Below are 27785 nucleotides of genomic sequence, written 5' to 3'. Positions count from 1 at the left end.
CTGTAGCTCTCATACCGTAGGTCTCATACTGTAGGTCTCATACCGTAGGTCTCATACTGTAGGTCTCATACCGTAGCTCTCATACCGTAGCTCTCATACCGTAGGTCTCATACCGTAGGTCTCATACCGTAGCTCTCATACCGTAGGTCTCATACCGTAGGTCTCATACTGTAGGTCTCATACCGTAGGTCTCATACTGTAGGTCTCATACCGTAGGTCTCATACTGTAGGTCTCATACTGCTGACAACAGTTTAAAGAACGTTTTGTTAAAGATCGCTTGTCGAAACGAAGTCCATATCATTCAATCCCCATCCACCGGCTACCCGTGAAGATATTCCAGCTATACTACCCATCAAATGTTTAGAGTCACTAGTGTAAATGTAACCATTTACTTGGTCAACTGTTCTAAATTAGATTTTGCAAAATATTTCACACTGTTTAAAGGTATTGTTTACACATGAGCTGATGTCTTGTAAAACAAATTCGTAATGTTGAAAAGATTATTTTCATGAGTTCAATAAATCATGAAACTCAGCGAAATGGGCGAATTCTTAACAAAACTTTACACCAAAACGCACATACTTTTCAGCAATTTGATGCATGATCTTCGTGCAATTCACCTGCATTAAGTTTGCAGTTGGTTGCCCCAAGTTAGTGGAGAAATTCATCTTTGATGTAACCACATATATATATATACAGTTAACTAACATATAGTGAGTGCTTTAAGTGAGTCTAAACCTTTGATGGGTAGTATATATTGAGGAGGTCTGTAAATTATAGAGTCTGGACCAGACAATCCAGAGATCAACGGCATGAGCATCGATCTATTACACAATTCGAATACGATGACATGTATCAACCAAGTCAGCGAGCCGACCACCTGATCCCGTTAGTCGACTTTTACGACAAGCATGGATTGCTGAAGACCAATTCTAACCCGGGCCTTCATGTGTCAACCAAGTCAGCGAGCTGGACCACCCGATCGGTTAGTCATCCGTTAGTCGCCTTGACAAGCATGGGTTGCTGAAGACCAATTCTAACCCGGATCTTCATGGGTAAGGGCATTTTGGAACCACTGAGTCAAGGATGTGCAGTGATTAACAATGTGAATGTACATCAGTGCATGTGTGCATGAGTGCATGAGCTCATGCATGTGTGACTGGTTTCATAGTGCCAGCCTTAGTGTATCATGGACAGACACAGTAGAGGAGGTGTATGATAAGCCCTCACAGTTGTTTGTATAGGGACCAATTAGATTTTATAACTGGAAACATGGACAGGCTATGTTTAAAAACTGAATATGTGATAGTTCAATTCACTCTTCCTCTGGGTCCAGTCCACCATTTCAGGATTTTTCAACCAATAACTGCCTTCAACAGTGAGATCAAGCAAATCCACAACATAGCCTTATAGGAACTTAAGCAACATAATGACCGTCTAGCCCATTCTAAGAAATAATCCCCTTGAAAACTAATCATTACTTGACACTTTTGGTATTGTAGGTAAGCATGAAACATTTGCATACCTTTTTCTTTGAAGAACAACTGGAAGAACAAAAGTCTTGTCAAATTTGTTTGCCTGACAATTACTTGGTGGTGTTTCTACATCACTGGATCCAGTTTCTGAGTGAAACTCAATAAAATTGGCCCCCACAGACCAATAAACTAGACTGGAATGCTCAACCTGGCCAAGTCACCAGCTCCAAATGTAATATTTATGGAATCGGCTTACAGCAGAGCACAATAAGCTTAACTGGAGCTGTTTTCAATCAAATCTCTGACCAAAGACCTTTTTGGTCAAGGGGAACGTTTTCTTGAGGAAGAAAACCAAATTAGGTTTCAGTGTTTAAAGTCTTGGCACTACAAGCTTAACTGCAGCTGTGGGCAATGAAGACTGACCAAGGGCCTTTGTGGTCATTTGAAGGTTTTCTTCAGAAATAAACTTAAATTGGGTTTTAGGTCTTTTTATTCTCAAGTGCTGCGTGGGAGCAGCTGTGGTCATGAGTGAGTGAGTTAAAGCAGCTTTTAAAAGTATTTCAGTAATATCCACTCATCCTTGATAAAGGCATGTGGGAAAGGATAGAGTGAGTGAGTGTGGTTTTACGCCGCCTTTAGCAATATTCAAGCAATATCACAGTGGGGGACACCAGAAATGGGCTTCACACATTGTACCCATGTCAGGAATCGAACCCGGGTCTTCTGCGTGATGAGTGAACGCGTTAACCACCAGGCGTCCCCACCGCTCCTGGGGTGGGATAGAGGTTTCCCATCTGCGAAGATCTTGAAATAAACAAAGCTCAATATTTGACTGACAACCCAAAGATGAAATCAGAAAATTCGGGATTCAATAAATGCATATCTCTTTATACAACCTGTGTGAGTGGTAGCTACCAGTCGCAGAAATGGAAATAATTATACATGTATTTTTAAAACACCTGGTGTCATCACTGATTTTCAGTGATGCATGCATAACATTTTCACCACTGTTTTGCTTTGTACGCCCAATGGAATCTGTTTCATTTCATGTTATTTATTCTCTGAATTAACTTGTTCGATATATTTGAAAATACTCTATGAAGTGTTTGGATCAATAGTATAAACTGTCAAACATTTTTAGAAATCGCTTCTCCACATCCCCAAATTAGATATATGCATGGTGATAAAGAATTTTCCAAACTTGCTGTCAGCTTCCATTGATTGATAACTCTCCAAAAAGGTATATTCAGAACATTTTGAATTTATTCCACCCAGTTGGTCTTAAAAGATATAATGTCAAACTCTTGGAGAAATCGATTAACAAAAATCAATTTCAAAAACAGATAAATTAATTTAAATTCCCAAAAGTTTGGATTATTTGTATTTTATCCCAGATATTCAAGTAATACATATACAATGTGCCATTGCTTTAAGACAAGAAAAATACTCAATAGCAACTGCCCATTGCAAAATCAATATAAATGTTCCAATGCCTACTTCATAGTAATAACCTGCCACGGAGGATGGAGAGACGATGTATTTTCATCTTTTGTCTCAGTTCCACTTGCTAAGACTTCAAAATCCCTGAAGGTACAAATGCTTGGTTTTCAGAAACTGATCTGATTCCAAAATGTATTGGAACATTTGGAATGGAAAAGGTTATGAACTATTCTAACAGTAAAGTTAGAGAAATTTTGAAAATTTAAGTATTGATGAAGCAGCTCTGAAATAATGTCTTAAATGTGGTTATATTTTCATCCATTTGAACAGATTAGTGATCCACCAACCTATTCGGTATTTATTTTTTCATTTTTAAGTTCCTTACTTTATGCTTATTCTTTACAAAAAGGTTTGAAATTGTTTATGTGATTGACATTTTGTGAATTTATTACAGAAAACAAAGATCTACAAAAACTGTTGGGGGAGATAATCAGGAGTGAGTGAGTGAGTTTACTTTAAGGCCACTTTTAGCAATATTCCAGCAATATAACAGAATACTGACTATGCCATAAAATATTACTCTCATTCATTCACTCACTTATCACCTGACTCACTCATTCATGACCTCACTCACTCACTCATGACCTCAATCACCTCACAACCTCACCCACGACCACACTCACTGAATGAGGAATAGTATGGTTCACATCCAGTTGCTTTGTGATGTTATCACTCACTCACTCACTCACTCACTCACTCACTCACTCACTCACCCACTCATACCATGGAGAAAACACTATTATGCATTGGTACTCATAGGTCTTCCCTTCATTTGATGACAAAAAACATAAAAGCTAAAATATTAAAACATCTCCTCCTCCTCACTTATATTCCTAACCAATTTTGGAACTATAGAACTAGTGCCAGTTTCTAAGGCAGTGTATTATCCCGCAAAAGCAAAATCACTGCTTCCTCCTGATTAATGCTGTGAGAATAGATAAAACTTCACAGTGCTCAATACATAGCTTTTTAAATCTTTGGCATTGATTTGTTTTCTGAAGCTTACTGTGGGGCACCAGTATCCAATGACTTTCTGAAACTGGATGCGCAAAACCATTTTCTTAAATCAATTTGAGTCCCCAAGGAATATCACCTTGTAGGATTTTATGATTCTTTGGTGTAGTTGAGGCGAACTGTGGTTTAACGTTGCTTTCGAGATAATTGCACCTATTCAGTAATGTTATTATTCTGTAACACCATCAACAATAGTCCACGATGGCCTTAACGATCAGCCTTGGCAGTGCTAAATGTATAATATAAATCCAGTGACAAATTCCAGCAGTATATTGGTGTCGTCCAGTTAAAATAGACGCATTTGAGTTAAAATTCTATGAAATAGTCACTAAAATTCCATTATGAGTGAGTGAGTATGGTTTTACGCCACTTTTAGCAATACTCCAGCAATATCACGGCGGAGGACACCAGAAATGGGCTTCACACATTGTACCCATGTTGGGAATCAAACCCGGGTCTTGGCATGATGAGTGAATGCTTTAACCATTACCGCCCCTATTCTATTATGACACCAAACAACATATATACATACTGAAACTCACAGTATACAATTATCATCTTCCATTTGTAGCATTAAAAGGAACCATTGTAAAATAAATTCATCAAAGTAATGAAAAACATGTTGTGATTAAAAACATTGTGAAGGTGAAAAAATGTCTTGCTTGACAACGGTATAAGAATCGCTACCGAAACGTCGCATATATACACAAAGAACTTAGTTAAGCACCCCTGACATATCTCACGATTGAATGAGCCCCGATCTTAACCCTTTGGAGCATATCTGGGACATGATTGGTCGTCGTGTGCAACAAAGGGATCCTCCTGTACAGAACCTGGCCCAATTGGAAGCTGCTTTACACGAGGAATGGCGTAGACTGCCCCTTCAGAGGATCAGGAGGCTGACAGGGGGTATGAGGAGGAGAGTGCTGGCTGTCATACAGTCACATGGAGGTTACACTCGGTATTGACCTTGAATCGTGTAAGACACGCAAAATGACATTTTGAATGTTCACATTCACCAATAAATTCAACATTAAACATTCCAGGGCCATACTTGTACAGACATGGGTTTTGTATGAAAATCAGTGTGTTTTTTAAAATGAGCAATTATCATCATAAAATCAACATGGATTCCAATCATTTTGTCGTGTTGAAAACCTTTTTTTATGAGTCAAAGGATCATACGGGTCAGAAAACTCATGTTTTTGATCCATCGTGTCTAGTCACTTACACAAGTTTTATGTACGTGTTGAAAACCTATCATTGCAAAAATACAACAGGGCTTCTTAAAATATTTTCTTTGTGTAGAGGTGCTTCCCTTAGTTGTGCCAGGATCCAAAACTCATGGGTCTGGATCCTGCATTGCCTTCAATATGATCACTGGTGTGATAGCACCATACCAGTGCTGGTTGGTTCTAATATACCCTGCAGTCTTACACCATGCAACTTGTTGCACTGAGCAAACTGAATCAGGATCCTATAGGCTGGAATATGTATTACGATTATTTTCTTTAGTCTGTTGGTGCCATATCTGTCCAAGTTTCCCTCAAAGTGGTGGATGTCTATGATCTGTTGGATTTACCACATATCCTACACACCATGAAACGCCCTGATTGAGTCAGTTTGGTTTTATGCTCGTCATGCCGAAGACCCAGGTTCGATTCTGGTGTCCCCTGCAGTGATATTACTGGAATATTGCTAAAAGTGACATAAAACCAAACTCACTCACTCATTCACCATCAAATAGTGATGATGTAAGGTGTTGGTAAAAGAGTGAGCGTATCCTGCCCCATCAGTGCCATGCATTACAAACACATGCAAAGGCACATCAACTTCACCTGAGCAAACAAAGGAACATATCGTACAGGTAAAAATAAGGATATGAATTGAATAATATATTTGATACTGATGCTTGAGATTCAGGAATGTTCTTAATAAGTCTACCAACTTTTTCAAAGCTCTGTTAAGGCCCTGTATAAGATAAGATGGTATAAGCTGTACCAATGATGGACAAACCAATCGTTTGCATGCTATGATATGGCAGTTTTGTTCCCTGAGGCACCTCTACATCTGTAATACAGATGTTATATAAACTTAAGGATCATTTGTATGATTTCTAATTACTGCTCAGTTCCAACTGACATGCATAGGAGGCTTGATTGACATCATGTCAGTCGATCTATTGCTGATATAAAGCAGCGAAACAGAGAATCATAGACTTTACAAGTCATGTATAGCTTATGGTAAAGAGAGTAGTGATTCAATGTCTTTCCACTGTAACCCCATGTTCTTATAGTCATCAATAGAATGTTGCTGTACATTTGAAACTGACTGAAATAATAATAATAGGGATATTTATAAAGTGCCAGTGTCCACCCACAAAAGCATGCTCATGGCGCTGGGAACCTATGTACAAGGAAAATGAAGAGTCACTGGAAGGCTTTAGTGAAGAAAGGGGTCTTAAGATTTTCTTGAAAGAATCAGTTGTTCTAAAGTTTGAAATGTGGAGTGGGAATGAGTTCCATTGAGGAGCGGAGCAGCATGTTGAAAACTTTTTTTTTCGTAGGAAGAGAGGCGAGCATGTAAATGTTGCATTTGTTAACACAATAGCTCACTACCATGAAGTTTTTCTATCGATTAATGTTTTATTAAAGAGAACCAATTGTAAAATATTTAAAAATTATTCTTAGATGTGAAATGATGTGAATGAGTTTAGTTATTACATTGGCAGTCAACAAGTGCTTGTGGAACCATAAAATGCATACTTCGTTTTATTTGGACACTTAGATAAAATCATATTGATTTAGAAATACTTATCTCAGAAAATGTTAAATATTCCTAATGCAGACAAGTGATTATACAGCTTCTCTAAGGATTAATGGTAGACATATCCTGATGAGATACCTCCCCATTATAAGAAAAATATACATCTTTTACAATTTTAAAAAGGTCTTTTAAAATGCTAGTGCATCCTTTCTAATGCCATTTAAAGTGTGTTCATCTCTGTCAATAAGGCAGCCATGTTTAATATTTAAAGGTGTATACCTTCAGTGCGGTTATATTATAAAACCTGAAACAGGATCCTAACATACAACTCAGTCTTTGAAAGTGTAAATGAATATGTCACTCTATGTAAGTATCCTTTGGACATATTATGAAAATGAGTTTTGTTTACGATGGAAGATGAATATATATAGATGAAAAATAGACTAGCATATATTTATTAAAGAAAAATAAACAGAGAGTGAATGTTTTAACACTGTTTAGAAAATTATTACCATATATTTAACAGAATACCAGAACATGTCTTCTTGATGTGGTAGAAAAGCGTGAAGTGATGCAAGTTTTTAGCCATGGTACTGTGAAGATTCGGGTAGAATTGGTTTTCAGCAACTCATACTTGTCGTAAGAGGCGACTAATAGGATCATTGGGTCAGGTTCACTGACTTGGTTGACACATTTCATCATATCCCAACTGCATCAATTGATGCTCAAGCAGTTGATCACTGAATTATCTGGTCGAGAATTTAATCATTTACAGACTGCTGTCACATAGCTGGAATATTGCTGAGTGTGGCGTTAAAACCCCAAACAAAACCACTTTGGTGAAAAGCACAAGGAAGGCACAGACAAACCTAGAAACATAGTCAGGGTGAAACCAGATTCAAACCCAAGAGCTAAGGGCCACAACTCCGCACAGCACTTAAAATGACTAGGCCATCCATAATCCAAGAAAGAAAAACAAACAAAAAACTTTTGAAAAGTTGTTATGTTTGATAAAGTTTATTTACAGGAACATTCATGTGATATTAAAAATTCAAAAAGCAAGAAGAAAACAGATGATACAATATCCAATGTTGCCTTGTATGAAATGACTGCGTCATTATTTCCTGTTTGTTTGTCCATAATAAGAACAAGCATATTTGTTTCAAAAAGCTTGAATCTTAAACTTCCAGACACAATGTACAATATCCACTAAACAAACCTGCAACAAAACAAAGCAGTTTTAACAAACCTTAACGCTGTTCAATTTACAAAAATAGGAATTCCTCCTAATATTGATACAATTTGTCAGATGAGTAATATATTCTTTATAATGATGGTTGATAATGATCATATATTATTATGAAGATGATATCACATCAACATGGCTGTATAAATTTGATAAATGTTTCTCTGGAAACGTGATGATGGTTATTTCTAATCACAGTTTTGATATTTTGATGCATCCTCATCTGATATTAATGTGGAATTCCCGCCAATATATCAACTAAAGAATAAATAATTGAGGAATTAACTTTGTTTTATCGTCACACCAGTTAAGGGAGAACAAATTACTTTTCCTAAAGGAACATTTAACAAATCTTACACAACCAAGGGGAATATTCACTCTCGAGAGCAGTTGCCATTAATCAACGTCTTGGACACCCAATATATCTGCCTTGTCTATAAGATTGTCTGTCTATAGTGATTAGCTACAAGTGAAAAGCTCGCCACTTCTTCACAGGAGATTTCTGTTGTCTATCTGCTCTGCACATCAATTTGCTGTTTATAGCCCCTGACCTATTGTTGGTTATATAGTTCACAAGCCTGATGTAAAATGGTGACTATTCTGACATGGAGAAGCAGGCATTTTTGCTGACCATCTTGGAATCAGCTGATTTTGAGCAGATTATGATAAATATAATTAGATGAACTGGAATTGAGCATTGAGAGTTGATGAAACATTTCAGTCTTCTCTGAAAGCTGTTTTCTCAAAATACAGTTTGTAAAGATCTTGTTTTAGAGATCCAGCTTCAAGGGAGTAGCTCTCCTCCAAAAAGTTTTATATCTCAGTCCATCTTGTCAAGTTCAAAGGCATCGGTAAGATGCATTATTCAAACTGTTCTTTTAACACAGAGACACACACAATATCAAACATATCAAATGATTCAATACTATTCACAAAGCACCCAAGCTCTTCATCTTCTGATTTCACAATAGAAGGAGCACTAGCATGGCACTTGACAGTAGAACTTGGAACGGGAGAAACTATTCATATTTAAGTAGATTACTACAGACCATGGCCATGATAGATGGTTACAGATCCACTCTTTGTCTTAAATTCTGTTCATAAGATTATGCTCTCTGGATCTGATCTCTCTGGATGTAGGATCCAATCTATCAAAAAGTTGATCTTCAACCGTATTCAGCACCACGGCAGCACTTGTTATCATTGTTTGTGTCTTTAAGCACTTGTAACATTGAAATCTAGGATTTGCTCTAAACAGGAGCTAACCCTGCTATGACACCACAAGTCCATCATTACATGAAGGATTTCGGTATCAGTACATTCTAGGAGAGTTCCTCTCGCGATGAATGGGGACAAGTCCTCTCATGATGAATGTGTATCTGGAAAATATCTTGGTAGCGTGCATGTGACAGTGGCAAGCTTGTCCTATAAATACTCCTTGCAAGCATCTTCATCATCAGTTTCAGAGGCTAAAGAATAGCTACAAAGTGCAGGTAAATATATGTAGGTTCACTTGCAAAGTTGAAATATTTCACGTTGAAACTGTGGATCTGCATCAGATTGCATCAACATGTGTCAACCACGGGGCTTTGCTGAAAGGCAGGATGTGGTCATTGCAATACTCTGACTTCAAGAAGCAGTTTGGAATGAGTATTCCGATACAGTTACACAGCTTACCACTGGTTTATTCACACAACTGAAGCTATGCCCATTGGCCAGCATGAATAAATATATTGTCCTTCCAACACTAACTCTCAGACTACCACGTCACTGTTAAACATCATGTGATCAATGTCTGGCGTCCTTCGATTGGAAGTCAAGGTATAACTCCCCGAAGTTGAACTTCTATCCTCCTCGATACGAATCGGAGTTTCTGGTCGTCCCCGACTGGACCCTGGGACAAAGTCTAAATGGCGAGGTTGAAAGTTTTTGCATTCTGACTTGGGGCTACTAAACGTGTGAAGGACATTATCAGTCTGTGCTGACTTTGGTGGGTGTGGGGCTGTGTTATAATGGTAGCCATTGTCCATTGTTTCAAATGTTCTGGGATTGGATGGAAACTGTTGGGGTTGTGAGCGGAAGTTTTGACTCCTTGAGCCCCGGAGTGTTGATGGTGCTGTCTTGCGACCATTGCGGGATTGACGACCATCGTTGTAGACTGGAACACGACTACTACCACCATGGAATGTCGTAGGGAAGAATTGGCCTGGCTTGGCTTCTTCTGAAAAATAACAAAACAATTTGACATTAGTGCCATATATGATACTAAAAATAATAAGAACAGTAACAAAATCTAACAATCCAACATAAAAATCAAGTTTCAAGTTTTAAACATCCATTCACAGCTTATTAATCATTTTGAAAATAAAGATATTACTTCAAAATACAAATGTTCTGATATTCTACTAAGGTACTAAAGTATTTGTAGTCTTTGGTTACAAAGTGCATTATCGTGATACTTTTAATATTAGATGACAACATTTACAGGGAAAAATATAACCAAAATATCACCAGAATTAAATTAATTACAACATGAAAAATGTACTTTAAAATTGAAATATTTACAAGCTACCACTCCTAACATTCAGTTAATTAACAACATCATAAGTATATACAATATCTCTGATTACTCATTATTTTATATGATAACAGTGATATTTGGGATAGAGTTTCTATCCACTAAAGGTCATGGTTCAGATACATCTGTGAAATGCAATTTAGTATATGAATAAATTATCCAAAATGAATTAAACAGGGGATTATGACTCTATCTAAAACATGATTTTCAGGCATTTGTGAATATGTTCAAAGAGAATTTGATGAACGATATCAAAGTTAGTATGGAATCACAACAGATGAAGGACAGATTACTCATAAGCTGTGAAGATCGTGACAGATTGTACAGGAAATGTTGGTGACGATGGTGAAGACCAACATCAGCTGACATTGACAATGTTAGTGTTTCAATCCACTGACCATGCAGTCCACTCACCTACTGACCACTGGACCAGGTGGTTATACATACCACTCATGGATAAGCTTAGCCTTCTTATCATCTGATAAATACAATGTGTCACTATATTCTATTGGAATATTGTCATATATACTGAGAGAAACAAATAAAGGATCACAGGAAAATTCAAGTGTTAATTTAATATTTTTAAGTTTTCATCACCAGCTTTGAACAGTGCTGTGGGAGGAAATCTCAGAATAAATAAAGGAACACTGCCATGAAGTGGTGTTTCCTTATTGGTTTCCTTCAGTATATTTCAAGCTTAATTTGTCTGTTTTAAAAACCTCATTGAGCTATTCCAGCCGTATCACATAGACTGTAAAAATAATTTTGGACCAGTCAAACCAGTGATTGATATTATGAATAAATTCCTATACAATACAATAAACACAGTCATCACCGAACTTGTATATCCACTCCCAATTCGAATATTACAAAAAGCATAAGTTCCTAGAGACCTGACTCGTGAAGGTCCAGGTAAGAATGAATCTTCAGTAACCCATGCTTGTCGTAAGAGGCGACTAACAGGATCGGGTGGTCAGGCTCGCTGACTTGGTTGACACATGTCATTGGTTCCCAGTTGCGCAGATCGATGCTCATGCTGTTGATCACTGGATTGTCTGGTCCAGACTCGATTATTTACAGAATGGCGCCATATAGTTGGAATATTGCTGAGTGTGGCGTAAAACTAAACTCACTCACTCACTCCTAGAGACCTATTTTAACATTTGATTACCTCTTTGTTCAAATTTTAAAATCTATGATTGCTTTTCTGTGTTTATTACAGGAATACCACTATTGAGATGTTTTCATGCTATGAAGAGTATGATCGCTGTAACACTATTCCCTATCATCAAATTTATTACAGATTTATATTCCACTGGTTTCATTTGACCAAGGAGTTGGTATTATTAGTTTACATAATACTGAACATATAAATCTTTCTGATTACAGTATAGTACTCTGACTTATTTTACAATGTAATTGAACAATATAAAGAGAATTAGACAGCTTCAATCATGTTTTATTATTTAAATAGTTTATGAAAACTGTATTATGTGAAAACAAGATCCAGAACCATATCAGAATACAATGTTTACATTGAATAAAAAATATTCTTAAAATATTCAAGGGAGAATGCAAAACACAGCCGACATCAAATCTTTGAATGGCATTTAGAAGTGATACATGTAAAGGGGAAAATTTCCCCAAGTTTCAAGCTTTCAAAACTGACATGTTTCTTATCTCAAGGACAGAACAACTGACAATGACTTCAATCATTAAAAAAATATTTATGGGAAGATAATAGAGCCTAATGCAAGGTTGAATATCACGATGCAATCACAATTCAATCATGTATCCCACAGTGTTCATCTGTCCTTTTGTGTACTGAACAACACCCCAGTCAGTTCAAAACCACCATTATTTCCCAAAACAAAATACCCATACACAAAGAAGTTAGAAGCACATCTCTTTATAATTAATATGCAACTAGTTTTTAATCTAAAATCAAACATTTACATCTTTCACATAAAAAAACAACAACAAAAAAACATCAGGTTATTTTGATTGTTAAATATGTAGCAACATACAAATCTACAGTACCAAAACAAAATATGTTTATATGTAAAAAGAAATATCTGAAAATACTTTTTCTTATGTTAGAATATATGCATGTTCTTGACTGCAAGATTTACATTGTGGCCTACCACTGATACACACCGAAACCAAAGTTGACCAGTCTTACCTGTTTCCTGTGCTTGACCTGTCTTGGCGTGAAGGTCTTCTTCACTGCCCCCATGACCGCTGTCACTTGTTCCTGTCTCCCCAGACATCTCACTTGAAACATCCATCTCATTCTTCTTAAGTATCTCAAGCAGAGTCCGAGCCTGAAGAAAACAGCATTCAATTTAGATTTCAGTGCCTATATATTTCTGAGCTTATACAGGGGAGGTGGGGTAGCCTAGTGGTTAAAGCGTTCGCTCGTCACGCCGAAGGCCCGGGTTCAATTCCCCACATGGGTTACATTGTGTGAAGACCATTTCTTGTGTCCCCCCAACATGATATTGCTGGAATATTTCTTAAAGTGGCATAAAACCCAACTCACTCACTCACTCTGAGCTTATACTATGAGAGGTTTACAAAATTCAGTGATATTTGTAATCAAAATAGCTTTTGTTACATACTTATTGCTTGTTGTTAACAAATATAAGTTTTTCTAAGGAATACATATCTAACTGGCTAATTGGTCTTCTGACCTTAAAGGAAGAAATGTCAAAAGGTTTCTGAAAAGTTTTGTTCATTATATTCTGGGGATGTAAACATGGTAACCTGCAAAAAGAACAAAACTTAATACACTTGAGACACATTGGCAATGTAAATTTTAACTTTTAACATTTAAATGAACAGAAGAATAGATTTGGAATGTCATTTCATTGTTCCTACTGACCTATTGCTTAACCATTAATGTTAAAACCCTGTCCTTGATATGTAGGCATAAGAAAAATAAAAGAGTAGGCATTAACTATACCAAAGTCAATATGTAGTGATTGACAATTTTTATGCAGGTTGTATTTTTCTTTTATTAGCTACTTTTTATGTATTTCACTCAGCAAGACTTACATCATGCATTCTAACAGTTTCTAATCAATACACCAGCAGTCGTGTTTCTAATGTTTACAGGGATACTATTTGGTCTCAAAGAATGGTTTCATGTCCATGATATGGAAATCATTTCAAGGCTCTGAGCTGTGCTTGTGATGCCAAACAAATTTCATTACTGCTGCCTTCAACGCCAGAATACATGCAGAGACGCTCTGCAACCACCAGACATGAAAATTGGACATTTGCTACAAATAAAATATAAGGTGATTAAAAACAGCTCTGCTTTGCTCGTTTAATGAACGAGTTCATCAAGTCACTGTATGACTATAATGGAAATACCTGTATGTATGTATACACAACTGCACCTCCGTCGATTGTAAACATTCGGGTCAAGATAAAAATAAAAGCAGCACTTTTTTACATCAAGTTATGGCTATCCGATAACATTCTTTATGGTCCAATGACCATTAAAGATAATAGAAAAAATGATGGTCTTTATATTGATATACATCAAGCTGGGTAGAAATATTTCACAGAGAGTCGTGGTTATCTGATGTTTGTCAAATGTCTAATAAGAAAAGTCATAAATTGCTGATGTCTTGCAATAAGGAGATGAACTATTGCCGCCAATTGCTGTTAAAAATGGCTGATATTTCAACAGGATGATGCTGTACACACAAATCATGCGATCTTTGCATCACATTCACACTTTTAAAGACAAAATTCCATTAAAACCTGAAAGTTTAGATTCTGGTAGACATCATTGTTTCAAAATTGATTATCTCTTTTTGAAAGTGTGGAGATATGAACAATAAACTACATGATAAAAAAGATATTGCACAATTTAGTTGTTAAGTTCTTCTCTCTTAAGAGAAACAGAATCAATTTGAAATGAAATCTGTCTGGAATCAAATCATCTAAATGGAATATGGTATTGTCCAAGAACATCATCCTAATTGGTTCCTCATGAATATAGGGTGGGGCAGTCCATCAAACCTGAGACCTGGGTTCTTATTGTGGTCCAGTGACATAAAATTTTCTTCACACTATCTTGTCTCTTTCATCCACTCACTAAGACCTTCAAAGTCTAAAATGGGAACATGTAGTCCACTGGTCCAGAATTTTAGTCCTTAGAGGAGTTGCATCCCTTTATCATGCCAGAATCTGCTGATTGTAGATTTGAACTCAAGATTCAACCCTAATAATGATCCTTGGATGGTTTACACCATACTCGCTGACTTGATTGACACATTTGTATCCCAATTGCACTGATCGATGTTCATGCTGTTGGTCACTGGATTGCATGGTGGAGACTTGATTATTTACAGACTGCTGCCATATAGCTGGAATATTGCTGAGTGCTGCATAAAACTAAACTCACTCACTCACTCACTCATTAAGATTACATGATGTAACTGTAATACTACGCACCACAGCACTTAACCCAACTCTCTCTGAAAGTCTGTCCACCATGACCTTGCTTTTGCATGATTTCTGCGTCCATCATAACACTTGTTCCACCATGTTCAACCTTGCATGCAAAGTCTTTATGCTTCCTTGACTTTTCTTTTTTCAATTTGAAAAACGTTATGAATAATTCTGCAACCCTAAAATTATTCTAATTAAATTAATACTTGTTCTAATCCAACACTGTATTAATTATTCCTGTTCTCTCTGATCACGGCCTTGCATGACATATCCTTGGTATGCATGGGTAGATTTCCGAGTTATCAGTTTTCGTATCTAATCTATTAATTCTGATTGGATAATTTGCTGGCTGGGCATGCCTCTATACCAACATAAACAGACTTTGTCTGATTAACAGATGAACATTTCATCGATTATGTCCAACTTGCATTGGGAACCATACATGAAAGATTATTTTTTTATCCATGACTATTTTTATTATCAATTCTTGAAACCTGAGGAAAATTAGAAATTGCTTTGGGTATGGCTGCTTGACAATTCTCTCAGAACAGTTTTATTCGGCAGAATTCACTTCTGGATTAGCAGCGACATTAGTTTTCCATCAATAGAATCTTTGTAGACACATACTTAAGATTTCAGACAGTTCGGGAAAATCAGTTAATGTCTAAAACAGACTCAGGTTGTGATCAGCATTTTTGATTAAGCATGGTGCAATCACGGCAACAAGTTTAATGGGAAGGGATCTGTTGAGGATGGCTTATCTTAGAGAGGAGTCTTGAAGCTTTAGTGATTGGTCTATCATTACTGATAGTTATTGCATTACTGTTATGAGCTGTGTTTAACACTACTTTGAGCAGTAGTTTGGGCATGTCAGTTCAATGAGTGAGGAAAAATTTAATTGTGAAAGTCAGATAAGTTTTTGTTATTGTGGGGACCAAGGTTTAATATTTGGGGATTTGGGATTAGAACCTGCAGTGAGTAGATCCTGTAGCTGAGGTATTTATAATAGTCCTGTATAACAGCATCTGCATCAGTAGTAGTTTGGTTGTTAAAGGAGCGATGGGGTAGTATAGTGGTTAAAGCATTTGCTCATCATGCTGAAGTCCCAGGTTCGATTCCCCACATGGATACAATGTCATATGGCTGGAATATTGCTAAAAGCGGCTAAAATAATGGTTTGGGTAACAGAAATCTCATCAGCACCAAATTATGTCTAAACATAGTCCATACAGAGTTGTTGCCCTTAACTTTCAATATTTACAATGAATAGTGCTGATTTCTTTTAATATGTTACTATAAAGCATAAAGATAGTCATCAAGTCACACTTAAAGGCTGGAAGACCTACAGTAACACATGACCTTAATACGAGGTAATGAAATTATCTTTTTGCACAGAGCAGCCATACATTATAATTAAACATAAATAGAAAACAACATTCAGTGAGTAAACATTGTACAGTAGGTATTTCTTTCAAATCATAACAGTCAAGCGATGTACGATTTTCTTTTGTTTCTTGTTTAACACCACCACAGTCAGCACCACACTTGGCAATATTCCAGCTATATCGCAAAGTGATGTATGACATGACCACTTGTTGTCTGCCTTTGAAATTTCATGTAACTGATTCTACTATAAAAATTTCATGTTCCAACAAACTTGAGCCAATGGAAAAAGGTTTTACGAACAATTATTTTTACACTTCTAATTTTCTAGGAACACGGTGTTCAGGGAAGCAGTATGCTTTATGTCATGTACCAACTAAAAACAATATTTCCTGCTTTGAAGTTTTGTGATCATTAATGTTCATTAGAGGTAATTTAATTAGTTAAGATACCATTTCATAAACAGCCATCACAGTAAACACACTATCAGTTTTTCTTCACAACCACTTTACTTAAGCTTTGTTGTCAAAGCTTGTGGACGCACATTTTTTATTCAGGCGGAACATTTTACATGTTAACTGATACAAATTCTCCCCAAGGACAAGATCCTTGTATTCGATTGGATTCTTCAAAGAAATCATTCCTCCATGAGGAAATATCAATATTGTAGAACACACAAACAGTGTCAAAAAAGTTTCTATTGAAATTTGCACACTTTGCTAGAATAACTTACTTAAGAAAATGAGAATTTATGCTTTCATGCTCATTATCTTAAGTCAATTTCTCATAAATATTTTACACTTGACTTTAACTTTAAATTAGTGCAATAAACATTTAACTTTGGGTCTTAAAAACAAATTGTGGATTGTGGAGAAGTTGATGGAAGCTTAATTATGTTGTAAATTTTGGTGTGGAACTGTCAGGAATTGTTTTCCAAATTACATTCATTTCTAGTTGTGTGTTTTTCCTCATTTATTATCTATTTCTGTGCAGGTTTTTTGTATTGTTGAATCAATATTCAAACCATCATCATCATCATCATCATCATCATCATCATCATCATCATCCATGACTGAAGTCCACCTTATGTACAGGTGACTTTATGTCATCAATCTGTGACATCATGTACAATTGAATGACATCAATCCATATTGTTTTCAACAATGATATCATTCAACAGGCCAATCAATATTGAGTATCACCAAAATGTCTTTTAAAATTAGGAAGTTGTATTATTTGATCTTTTTACTCATTTGGTTGATACTAACAGATAATGGTATAACCATTTTCTTCTAATATTGTGCAGTGGGGTAGCCCTGTGGTTAAAGCGTTTGCTCATAATGCTGAAGACCTGAGTTCAATTCCCTACATGGGTACAATGTGTAAAACCAATTTTTGTGTCCCCCACCATGATATTGTTGGAATATTGCTAAAAGAGGCATAAAAACTCACTCACTCTAATATCAAATTTAAATTTTAAAATTCTAAAATAAATTTTCTTAATAAATAATCTTTGGTAGCGGAGTTTCAGGGGCTGTTTATTGTGTTCAAACATGGTCATATAACCAATATAGCACTAGGGCTCCATAATATACTAGTAACCAGTTTACTTGTATTTACCGGTCAGACATGGTCATATAACCAGATATAGCACTAGGGCTGCATAATATACTAGTAACCAGTTTACTTGTATTTACCGGTTCAGACATGGTGATATAACCAGATATAACACTAGGGCTGCATAATATAACCAGTTTACAATTTACCGCTCAGAACAAAATGATACTATTGCAATATTTTGACAGTATTTTGACATTCATTTGGAAAACTTTGTAACACTTGAAAATCTTTGAATATTTCCTTGTTTCATTTGTGTCAAATTTGTGCAAACACAACATAACAAGAAATTCAACACAGTTGTTTATTTGTCATGATTAAAAGTTTTTATTAAAGCATAAACAAACATAGTGATTTTGTTGTGTTTTTGTTTTATAAATCAAGCATTAACTCGATTGTAAGTAGTTTTTAGTTTAAAAAACTTCTTGCAATATATTGCAATAGATATCGCAATACATGCTTTCACATCGCAATATATCGCAATATGAAAATTCTCTGCAATACCCACCCCAATATAACACCCAGCAAGAACATCATATGCGGTTATCAACAGTTCTGTCCGGTTCAGTGACAAGAAAATTATTGGATATGTCAGCAGCACCGAATACAAACTAAACACTGTTTTCAACACTATCTTTGTCTAGCCTTGTCTCATCTCCTGTCATGGAACAGAGAAAAACATGCTTTTCTTTTGATCATTAATTAATGATCACTCACGAATATTATATGCCAGTGCTGTACACTAATTAGATCGAAAAATCACTTCTTATTGACTTTTCGAACACACATTTTGATGCAGAAGAATATATTGCGTGTTCAGCAAATGAAATGATTAATGATGAATAGTTTGGATTGTCTCCCTTGGTTTCACAAAATGTAAGATTGAAGATCTGGTTTAATACAATTAATTGAAATTTTATCACAAATCAAATTAAAATTGCTGATAAAAGAATTTGATTAATTTCACTAAGATTTTGCTAAGTCGTCTTTGATCATGAATCATCATTTATTAACAAACTTGAACTTTAACTAAACTTGGAATAAAAGTTGCACCAGTGTCGATCTGTCAGTATGTGCTGATTTTCACCCTCAAAATCAGGCAATTTGTAGGATATGTCAATATTGTGATAAATCTTAATGATTATGAATGAAATATCGTCAGACAGCACTTGATCTCTTGTATAAAATATTGTAATTTCTGACATGTACACTAACAACGGCACTTATGGTGACATAAATATAATTGTATTAATAAGTTGTCAGGCAAGTATGACACAGACTTTGCATCGCTGACCATTATTCTGATCCATCAAGTTGGTTTTTATCTTCCGGTCACAATCGTCCTGGAAGACTGTCAACTATGTTCATCTGACACAAACAGTTAGCCAATCAGCTTTCTATATCCTGTAGGATTTGTTAAGTCCCTATAATCTTGTCATTTCCACTTAGGAAATCCCAAGGGGTAGAATGTATAAAACCTGTATACATATGATATTTGCAAATTTCATATTTGGTATTTGGAAGAAGGAATTAGTTGTCCATGGACTAGGAAAGGGCAGCTTGGATAAGACAGTTTCATAAATATTCATAAGAATTGAACGAAGAAGCAAACACGCTGTCAGAAGCATAAACAACAATTACATGTTTCAAAGGAGAAATGGAATGATTTCCCTTTGTTGATTTAACAGGTGTAGAAATTATTCCACCAGAATCCCTTTTTCGTGGAAATTTCTTCTTTTTGCACTAACCTCTTACCTTTCATCTTGATGAACAAATTCAGGCGATGAAGCTATCACAGACGTCATTAACTATGCTTTTTAAAGTATATCGTTATGTCAAGTTCAAGAAAATTTACATGACTGACATATAACGAACATAGTTATGTATGTCTTTTGAACTTTTCGCCAGACAATGTGTGAAAATTGATTTTGGAAAGGCAATTGCAATAACGTCCACCAAGAACCCATTGATTACATTTTTGTACAAAATGTGGCTGAAATGGAGCCAAAATTCTCCGAAAAGGACATTAAATTCATAAAAGTAATTATCCACTTGTGAGAAGAAATAAACCAGGTTGTCACACACCAATTACATTTCCCGTTTCTTCCTGTTGCAAAGGCTGATGATTATTAAACTTGATTATTTTTTACTCATGATATTTGTTTTCACTGACATCATAATTTTACGGAAATTACACCTATTTGTATTGCAAAAAGGATCATATTTTGAGAAAATGAGCTTTTTATTGGTAGTTCTTCTGTAATATGAAACTTTAACAATTTTAAACTTGTGGATTTATATGATGATAATGTGTACAGAATGTCCTCTGGTCAAATATTCCATTAGTGAGTGAGTTTGGTTTTACGCCGCTTTTAGCAATGTTCCAGCAATATCACGGCGGGGGACACCAGATATGGGCTTCACACATTGTACCCATGTAGCGAATCGAACCCAGTTTGTGTTTCTTGCTTCAGTACTACTGCCGTATGTAAAGCCAACTCACTCACTCACTCTACTTGATCAAGTGTCACTGATAAGCTATGACTTTTAGGGTGAAACAATTTAAGTGGAGGTGAGGTTGTGACATTTTAGTCGGAAACAGGATATTTAAGTACTGACATTAGGGTCCGGGTGAACATATACAACTTGTGGCCGCATGCTGAACACATTTCATTGAGCTGTGAAACATTTTACAGCATATCCAGTGATTTTTTTTATATTTATAAAATTTTAACTATCCAACATTTTCCAGACATATATATATATATTTGATGAATAAATGCCCATAATCAAGAGAACTCCTTCACCCCCTACTAATCCCCTTCTTTCAAATGCTTGGTCCATTGCACTATGAAAGTCTGGCTGCATTAGTGTAAGTTTTTACTCTGAAGACTCACCTCAACTCCATTAGTTGGTGGCACCCATTGTCGATCAGCCTGGTCAGGCGCTGGGGAAGGAATGTCGCTATCACTTGTGGGGATTCCATGACTTGGAGCATCCTGGAGATTATTGGGATCCTGGAATTGAAACACGGTCTGAATACATCGTACATACACAGAGAGTCTTTGGTAATTAACTGACTGGATAGACATGGCACCTACATAGCAGGATTGACAGTTTCCTTGGAGATCTTTCGATCAATTTGAAACATTTCAAGAAAGAAACTGAAAATTAGAATAATAAATGTAGAATTAAAAATTACATGGAATGATAAAAATATTCTGCAACACAATGTAAGAAAAAGAGCATTTGAACATGTCTAGAATATGTAAATTTACATGATTTACATGAAAACATGGAATAAAATGTAAAATATTAAAAAATGATATCAAAATATCAATAACGCCCATGAGACTATCAAGTTGAAAATGCAGATCAGGATTTTACATTTTGACAGATCTGCAAACATTTCAATGTGTAAATGATGGGTATTGTCAAGACTTCATGGCACATTAAACAGATCAATAAACTTTAAAATATGTATTGATAAAAAAGATCATGTTGTATGTAAATTTAGCATTCATCAAAAGAAATGCAAAGTATAATACTCAACATTTACCCTTTTATCTTGGAATGTGTCACAGTGACTAGCCACAGTTCCTAATCAAGATATTAACATCAGACTCGACAACTACCTGCGAAAATTAGAGTTTCTTTTATCTGTAGACTAACGTAACTACATTGAAGTAGCAGAGTAACAAGAGTGCTGGAAAGGTTCATTTTAATAAGTAATGTTATAGCTGTCAAACTTCTTCCTAGATCCGTAGATACAGAAGTCAATACAGTGCTGAAGCAAATACCTCCGTGACGGAACTCGAACAACTAACTCGTAACAAGATTCAGTATTGATGGACAGAGAGCAGGCAAGTCGGAAAGATGAACTTGCTGAGTTTAATAACAACATAAAAGAACATCCCAGTCATTAAAATTTGAAATGTTGGGAATAGAGTTTCTCGTTCAGATGTACCCAAGGGGAATTGCTGGCTGGAAGATTGGCATGCCTTGGGAGACGGAATAGCGTGGTGTTTGCATACAGATGGGATAGGTGTTATTAAGTGCTATCTGCGGACTTGTTTTATGGAACCTGTTGTCCTGACCCTTGTCCCATGGAACGATTTTGGAGTTAAAGCTGTTGTTCTTTACAATAGGATTAAAATATTCATTTGTGCCAACACCTGTGTTGAACAAAACAGTACAAGAGGTTAAAGTCAATTGATAAATGGATCTGCCCAAGGAGTAACTAAGTGACAGTTTTGCATATGATTATGTTTGATATCATTCACAAAGCTGGAAGAAATTTGTTAATTAATTTATTTCATACATTTGGTCAGAATATATTTATTATTAGATTTTCATCCCTATCTAAGTCAATACAAACACTGTCTCACATCATTTTATTGTACCTATGAACATAGAAGTTTGCAATATGTGTTCCCTTCTCAGTAGAATGAGATGGAAATGCAACTTGTACCCTTGAACCACCTCACAGGCAGCTTGGGTTGTATACTCCACATGGAGCTGAGAAAGAAAATCATGTGCACACAGATCTGTTAAGCCATTACCCAGGATAATGATGGTTTTGTGCTTCAAGCATACAGAAGTATTGAGTTTTATCATCATCATTATCATCTTTACATATATTTTTATTGCTATTTATTTCATAAAGACTCTCTAACAGTTAAAGAGCTGTCTAGCACCTTGTACCTGCTAATTCCCATTCCCAACCAGTACAACAAGTTTGAGGTTCTTGATATGTATTCTGCCCAAGAATCTCCACAGGTTATGAATCATGTCATATAACCTATCGCCTTTAACTACACCCATTCCCATAGTGACATATCATGTAAGTATTTCATCTAAGACTTCTTGGACATGGTTATCAACTCTCTCTGAAAATAATCATGAACTAAATCTCAAAACATCCATGTCAGAAAGAAATCAGTCCTGAATATCTGCCAAAACAGATTTCATAGGGTATAAAAGGCCATATAGTGTTATGATAATAATGAATCACTGAAAATCAGTGATAACACAGATGTTTATGAAAAGGGTAACCCACTAACATGATTTTCATTAAACATTAAGTGCCAAAGAATAAGAAGGAGTGAAAACTCCATCGTACAAGCAACATACATCGCAGGGTGCTGTTGTTCAAAACAACCTTAGCGCTAAGGTGATCATATCTCCCATATGTCAACACAGACTTACAACAGTCTTAGCACTAAGGTTGTTTTGTACAATGGCACCCTGATTCCTCTGAAAATCCACCATCACATGTCTGCAATGACTCAACCAGGTCCTTCACTGTAAACCTTGATTGAAAAAGTTGTAATCAAAACATGTCTTTCTGTCAAATTTGAATAAGCATGCATGCTCTTGAGTCTCTGATCATTCCTGAGAAATGTCATTGTTACAAGCCAGGGTTGCTGCCTTGTTGGTAACACATTGAAAAAGCTCTCTCCATGCATATGAGATCCTAGAACTGAGGCATTTAAGACTTGCCCAAAATCTTTTAAAATTTATTCTATTAGGTCTGGGAGACAAACTGTGGGAAATGTTGTTTGTCTTATAGTCTTATTCATCATATACAAGGTTAATAAACTTGAATGTGCAGCATAAATTGTACAGACATTTTGAGATACCATTTTGGAAATCACAGATGTAGTACTTGCTAGGGTTTAAGACAATTTTCAGAGTTCTGACATAACTTTATAACAGTAGAATAAGAAATCATAACAGTAGGTGCACATACTGGTACAAACAGAACCATAAAGAAAGAAGGTGTCTTGAAATATAAAGTATTGATATCCACCTACATCCTCTAGGCCATATTCTGAAGATAATTACCTCCAGCCATAATGTTCAAGAGATGTGAACTATTAAACACAATTCTGTATTCTCGAATATCATCTGACATTTATAAATACCTTTATCTAACCTGTCAAGGAGCATTACATTACATAACACTAAAAGTTTGTTTACAAATACACATAATAATTTGGTCAAAATATTTTTTCACCAGTGGGGGCGGAGGACTGTTGAAAACATGACCCTCAGGTTCTGGGTTAGAAAAACAGACATAATTCCAGATAAAACATACAACCAATTGAGATAATCTGCAACAGATTTCTAGGCATGTGATGGATTTGAACAGAAGGATCTGGCTCACTTTGAGGGTTAGCTGATTGCTTCCAGGGCCGTAGTGGTGATTAACTACTGTGTTTGTAATGAGGCTAAATGGCCACCAGATAAGAACTACTGGTCTCCAATCAACACATGGGAAGACAACTAACTGCTACCCAAAACATCCTAATTCTTGAAATGAGGGTCAGCTACGTGTGTCTATTTCAATCAGTCAGTCATTAATTTCATACTTTGGATCGTCTATTTCAACAGTGTTGTTGCTTGTTGCTGTTTCATGACTTATTGAATTGTGTTGATAGCTCCTATCTCTGCCCTATCTGTGTAATATTAGGTAGGATGTGTTGGTTATAAGAATCATCAAAGGGTTGATTAGATTCACTGCTATAAGTGTTGTTTGTTTGCTGTTTAACAGTACTCAGCAGTATTAACAGTTTAAGACAGTTTACTGAATATACACCCTGGAACAGACAATCCAGTGATTCACATCATGATTATAGTTCTATAAATCTGAGACATCTTTTACAGCCAGCATCGGTTCCTGAATACCAATTCCATCCTTGATCTTTACAGGTGTAAAGTTGTACATTTATCTGAGATACTAAATACAACATTTTTCCAGAAAGACCATTTTTAGATATGCAGTCAGTAACATATCTCTTATCAAAGGTAAAACTGCACTTTTGTTTTTAACAAAGCAAAACAGTTGGGGCTTTTTTTGTTATGCAAATGACTTTCAGAAAGGCAAGTCACGGCAGTTTCATGGACATCTTTTTTGTTTTTCACCTTTACAGGAACTGTAATCAGTTGCTTGCATGTATATGTGTCGCTACCATGCTTTTCTAGCTATGATGCATATTAAAAATAGCAATTCATAGAAGGATATAATTATTAAATGGAATAAAACAGGCTTGTGAATAAAAGATGGGTTTTGTGAGGAGAGAACCGCTGCATCTGTTGAGATATGGGGTTACAGAGAATGTATTTCTACCATTGAATAATTTCTGTCTTAGTATTTTTAGAGTGAGTGTGTAAGTGAGTTGGGGTTTTTTATGCTGCTTTTAGCAATATTCCAGCAATATCATGGTGGGGGACACCAGAAATGGGCTTCACACATTCTACCCATGTGAGGAATCGAACCTTGGCCTTCAGCGTGATGAGCAAATGTTTTAACCACTAGGCTACCCCACAGCCCCTGTATTTTTAGAAACAAAAATATACAGAATATTGTTTTGTGACTTGAAGGGTCAAACATGCTATACAAGTCATACCAGAACAATATCAATCTTTAACATTTTTCTCAAGTAGGTAGTTTTACCTCAACATCAAATGAAACACATTTCTGCCATTTTTCTATACAAAAATTTGGTTATTTTGAAATTGAATTTAAACTTTAACATAAAGCAAATGAGGCCGTTAAAGAAATTACTTCATGCTGAATTTGGACTACTTTTATATCTCAGACAATTAAGCAGCGCCGCGTGTTTCCAAATGCAACTTTATCCATTCAGCACTTTTATTGAAAATGGCGTCACTTATTCTGACACATTTTTGAACTTTTTCCTCATTTTCCTATTTTCTCCTGTTATGTTTTCACACATATATGTCCAGGAGAAAGGTTTATAACAAGGTTCTGACATGATCCACAGAGTCTCTCATTACTGTTACTGCCAAGCACCATCGTGTGACAACACAGAGAATGCGTGTTCCAGTTTGGTTGTCATTTCTTTTGAAAATAGATTTATTCTGGAACCATTTTTGTGAATGCTATTGTCATTTCAATATTTTCTTGGACTCTTGATGCCAAAGGATGAAAAGGGTTGTCACAGTTGGAGAGGAAAATATCATTAAGTTCAAAATAGGGTTTTATAAAATGAGTTATTTTTTTAAATAACGGAAGAAAGGAAACATTTTATGTAATAAAAGAATGGAACATTGAAGTGGCTGAGTACAGTACAAAGGGGCTTTTTGGAGTATGAGAATACTATGCTCATTTCAAACATGCATTCAATAAACAGTTGAGGTACCATGTTCCTGTTAATAAACACCTTGGTCTAACTTTGTTTTCTTTCAAAACAAATCTCAATTGTCTTGCATTCTGATATCACTGATATCACGTGGAGATCTTCAAGTGATCCGTGTGAGGATATTACATGATGATTCTCACTGTCACATGGAGATTTCTGAAATGACTGATCAGATCCACAGTGACCTGGAGCAAGATACATATTAAGATTTCTACCAAATGGAGATTTCTCAAGTGACTTTTACTGAAATATTACATGGACAACATGGAGATTTCTTAAAAGTCTTGTATTAAGATATTACATGGAGATTTCTCAGTAGGCTTGTATTAAGTTACTATGTGGATATTTCTCAAATGAGCTGTACACATTAAGATATTAAAAACGGTTTCTCACCAATCTCTTTTACTTGATATCACAGTGTACCCTAAATGTCTGGATGTGTGTGTTACATATTCTGGAAACTGAATACTTCAATTATGGTGTTTTAAGAGTGAGTTTGGTGTAGAGCTGCTTTGAACAAACCAAGAATCACAAAACTAACTTTCGGATTTGAACTCATGATCAGCTGATCTGGGCATAAGTAAGGGAGACAATTTTGTAAAATGAATTGTCCATGGGCAAATGTCCCATTATTCTAGCTGTATCTTGTGAAAGACAATCAATACCAGGAACATAGACTTGAATTCTGACATTCTCTAACTAAACACTTGGAGACATACCCAATAAGCATGTCCTTGGCCACATATTTACCTTCATTTATCAAAAATCATGGTAGAGGAAACAGCTCTTGTAAAAATTTGGTGTTTGACTTTGAGAAGCTTTAATTATTTAGAGTTTAAAATCTTTATCAATGCATTAATATTTCAGACAGAAAATGTTCGAAATTCCTGACATAATCTTTGTCAATTCATTTCTGTCAAGTGTGATAGCTTTAAACTAAAGATATTGCTACGCATTAATAATGGGTATTGTATGCATGCATTAAGTTGAGTACTAGCTATACAAGAAATGTTCCCCTCCTCTTAGCAAATTATTACCATACTTGAATGGTAATCAGTCATTCTAGTCATGGAATATATTCAATAATATTGATTCTATTAACAATATCATATTGAGATTAATCCATATCGAATTAGGTACCACAAGAAATAATGTACTAGCAAGGTACCTAAAATAACAGAAATCTTCATAAATAATTCTAAAAAGCAGGAGTGATTGTGGCACAATTGATCCAGGTAAACATTCACATTTAACATCATAACGGTTTTTCCTTGTTGAATATTGTGCTCAAAGGGCCTTATTATGCAGACAAGCATGAACATTTCATTCACAGCAGCCCATAAATATACATCCTATGCTGAGTATGGGGAGGTCGAAGGTTAATAGCAACATTTCATCCTACCAGGTACCCACTTACTGCTGGGTGATAAGAGATATATTTTGAACAAAGTCATTGCCAAATGAGACATCGCATGTAGAATGTGATCGTCATTGTGGGCAGAACGTAAGCCTTGAGTGAGTGAGTGAGTGACTGACTTTAGTTTTATGCCACTTTTAGCAATATTCCAGC

At 35.8% G+C, this 27785-nt stretch overlaps 1 pseudogene; it reads right to left on the bottom strand.

The window, feature by feature from the left end:
• Window positions 1–7757: 7757 nt before the first annotated feature.
• Window positions 7758–27785, bottom strand: part of LOC124276086 — a 32637-nt pseudogene continuing 12609 nt past the window's right edge.

This window comes from Haliotis rubra, unplaced genomic scaffold (assembly GCF_003918875.1).
Source record: "Haliotis rubra isolate DU_JTF1 unplaced genomic scaffold, ASM391887v1 Scf1, whole genome shotgun sequence".
NCBI classification, from domain to species: Eukaryota; Metazoa; Mollusca; class Gastropoda; order Lepetellida; family Haliotidae; genus Haliotis; species Haliotis rubra.
The sequence above is the reverse complement of the archived record's forward strand: the minus strand, read 5'-3'. Positions and strand labels throughout refer to the sequence as shown.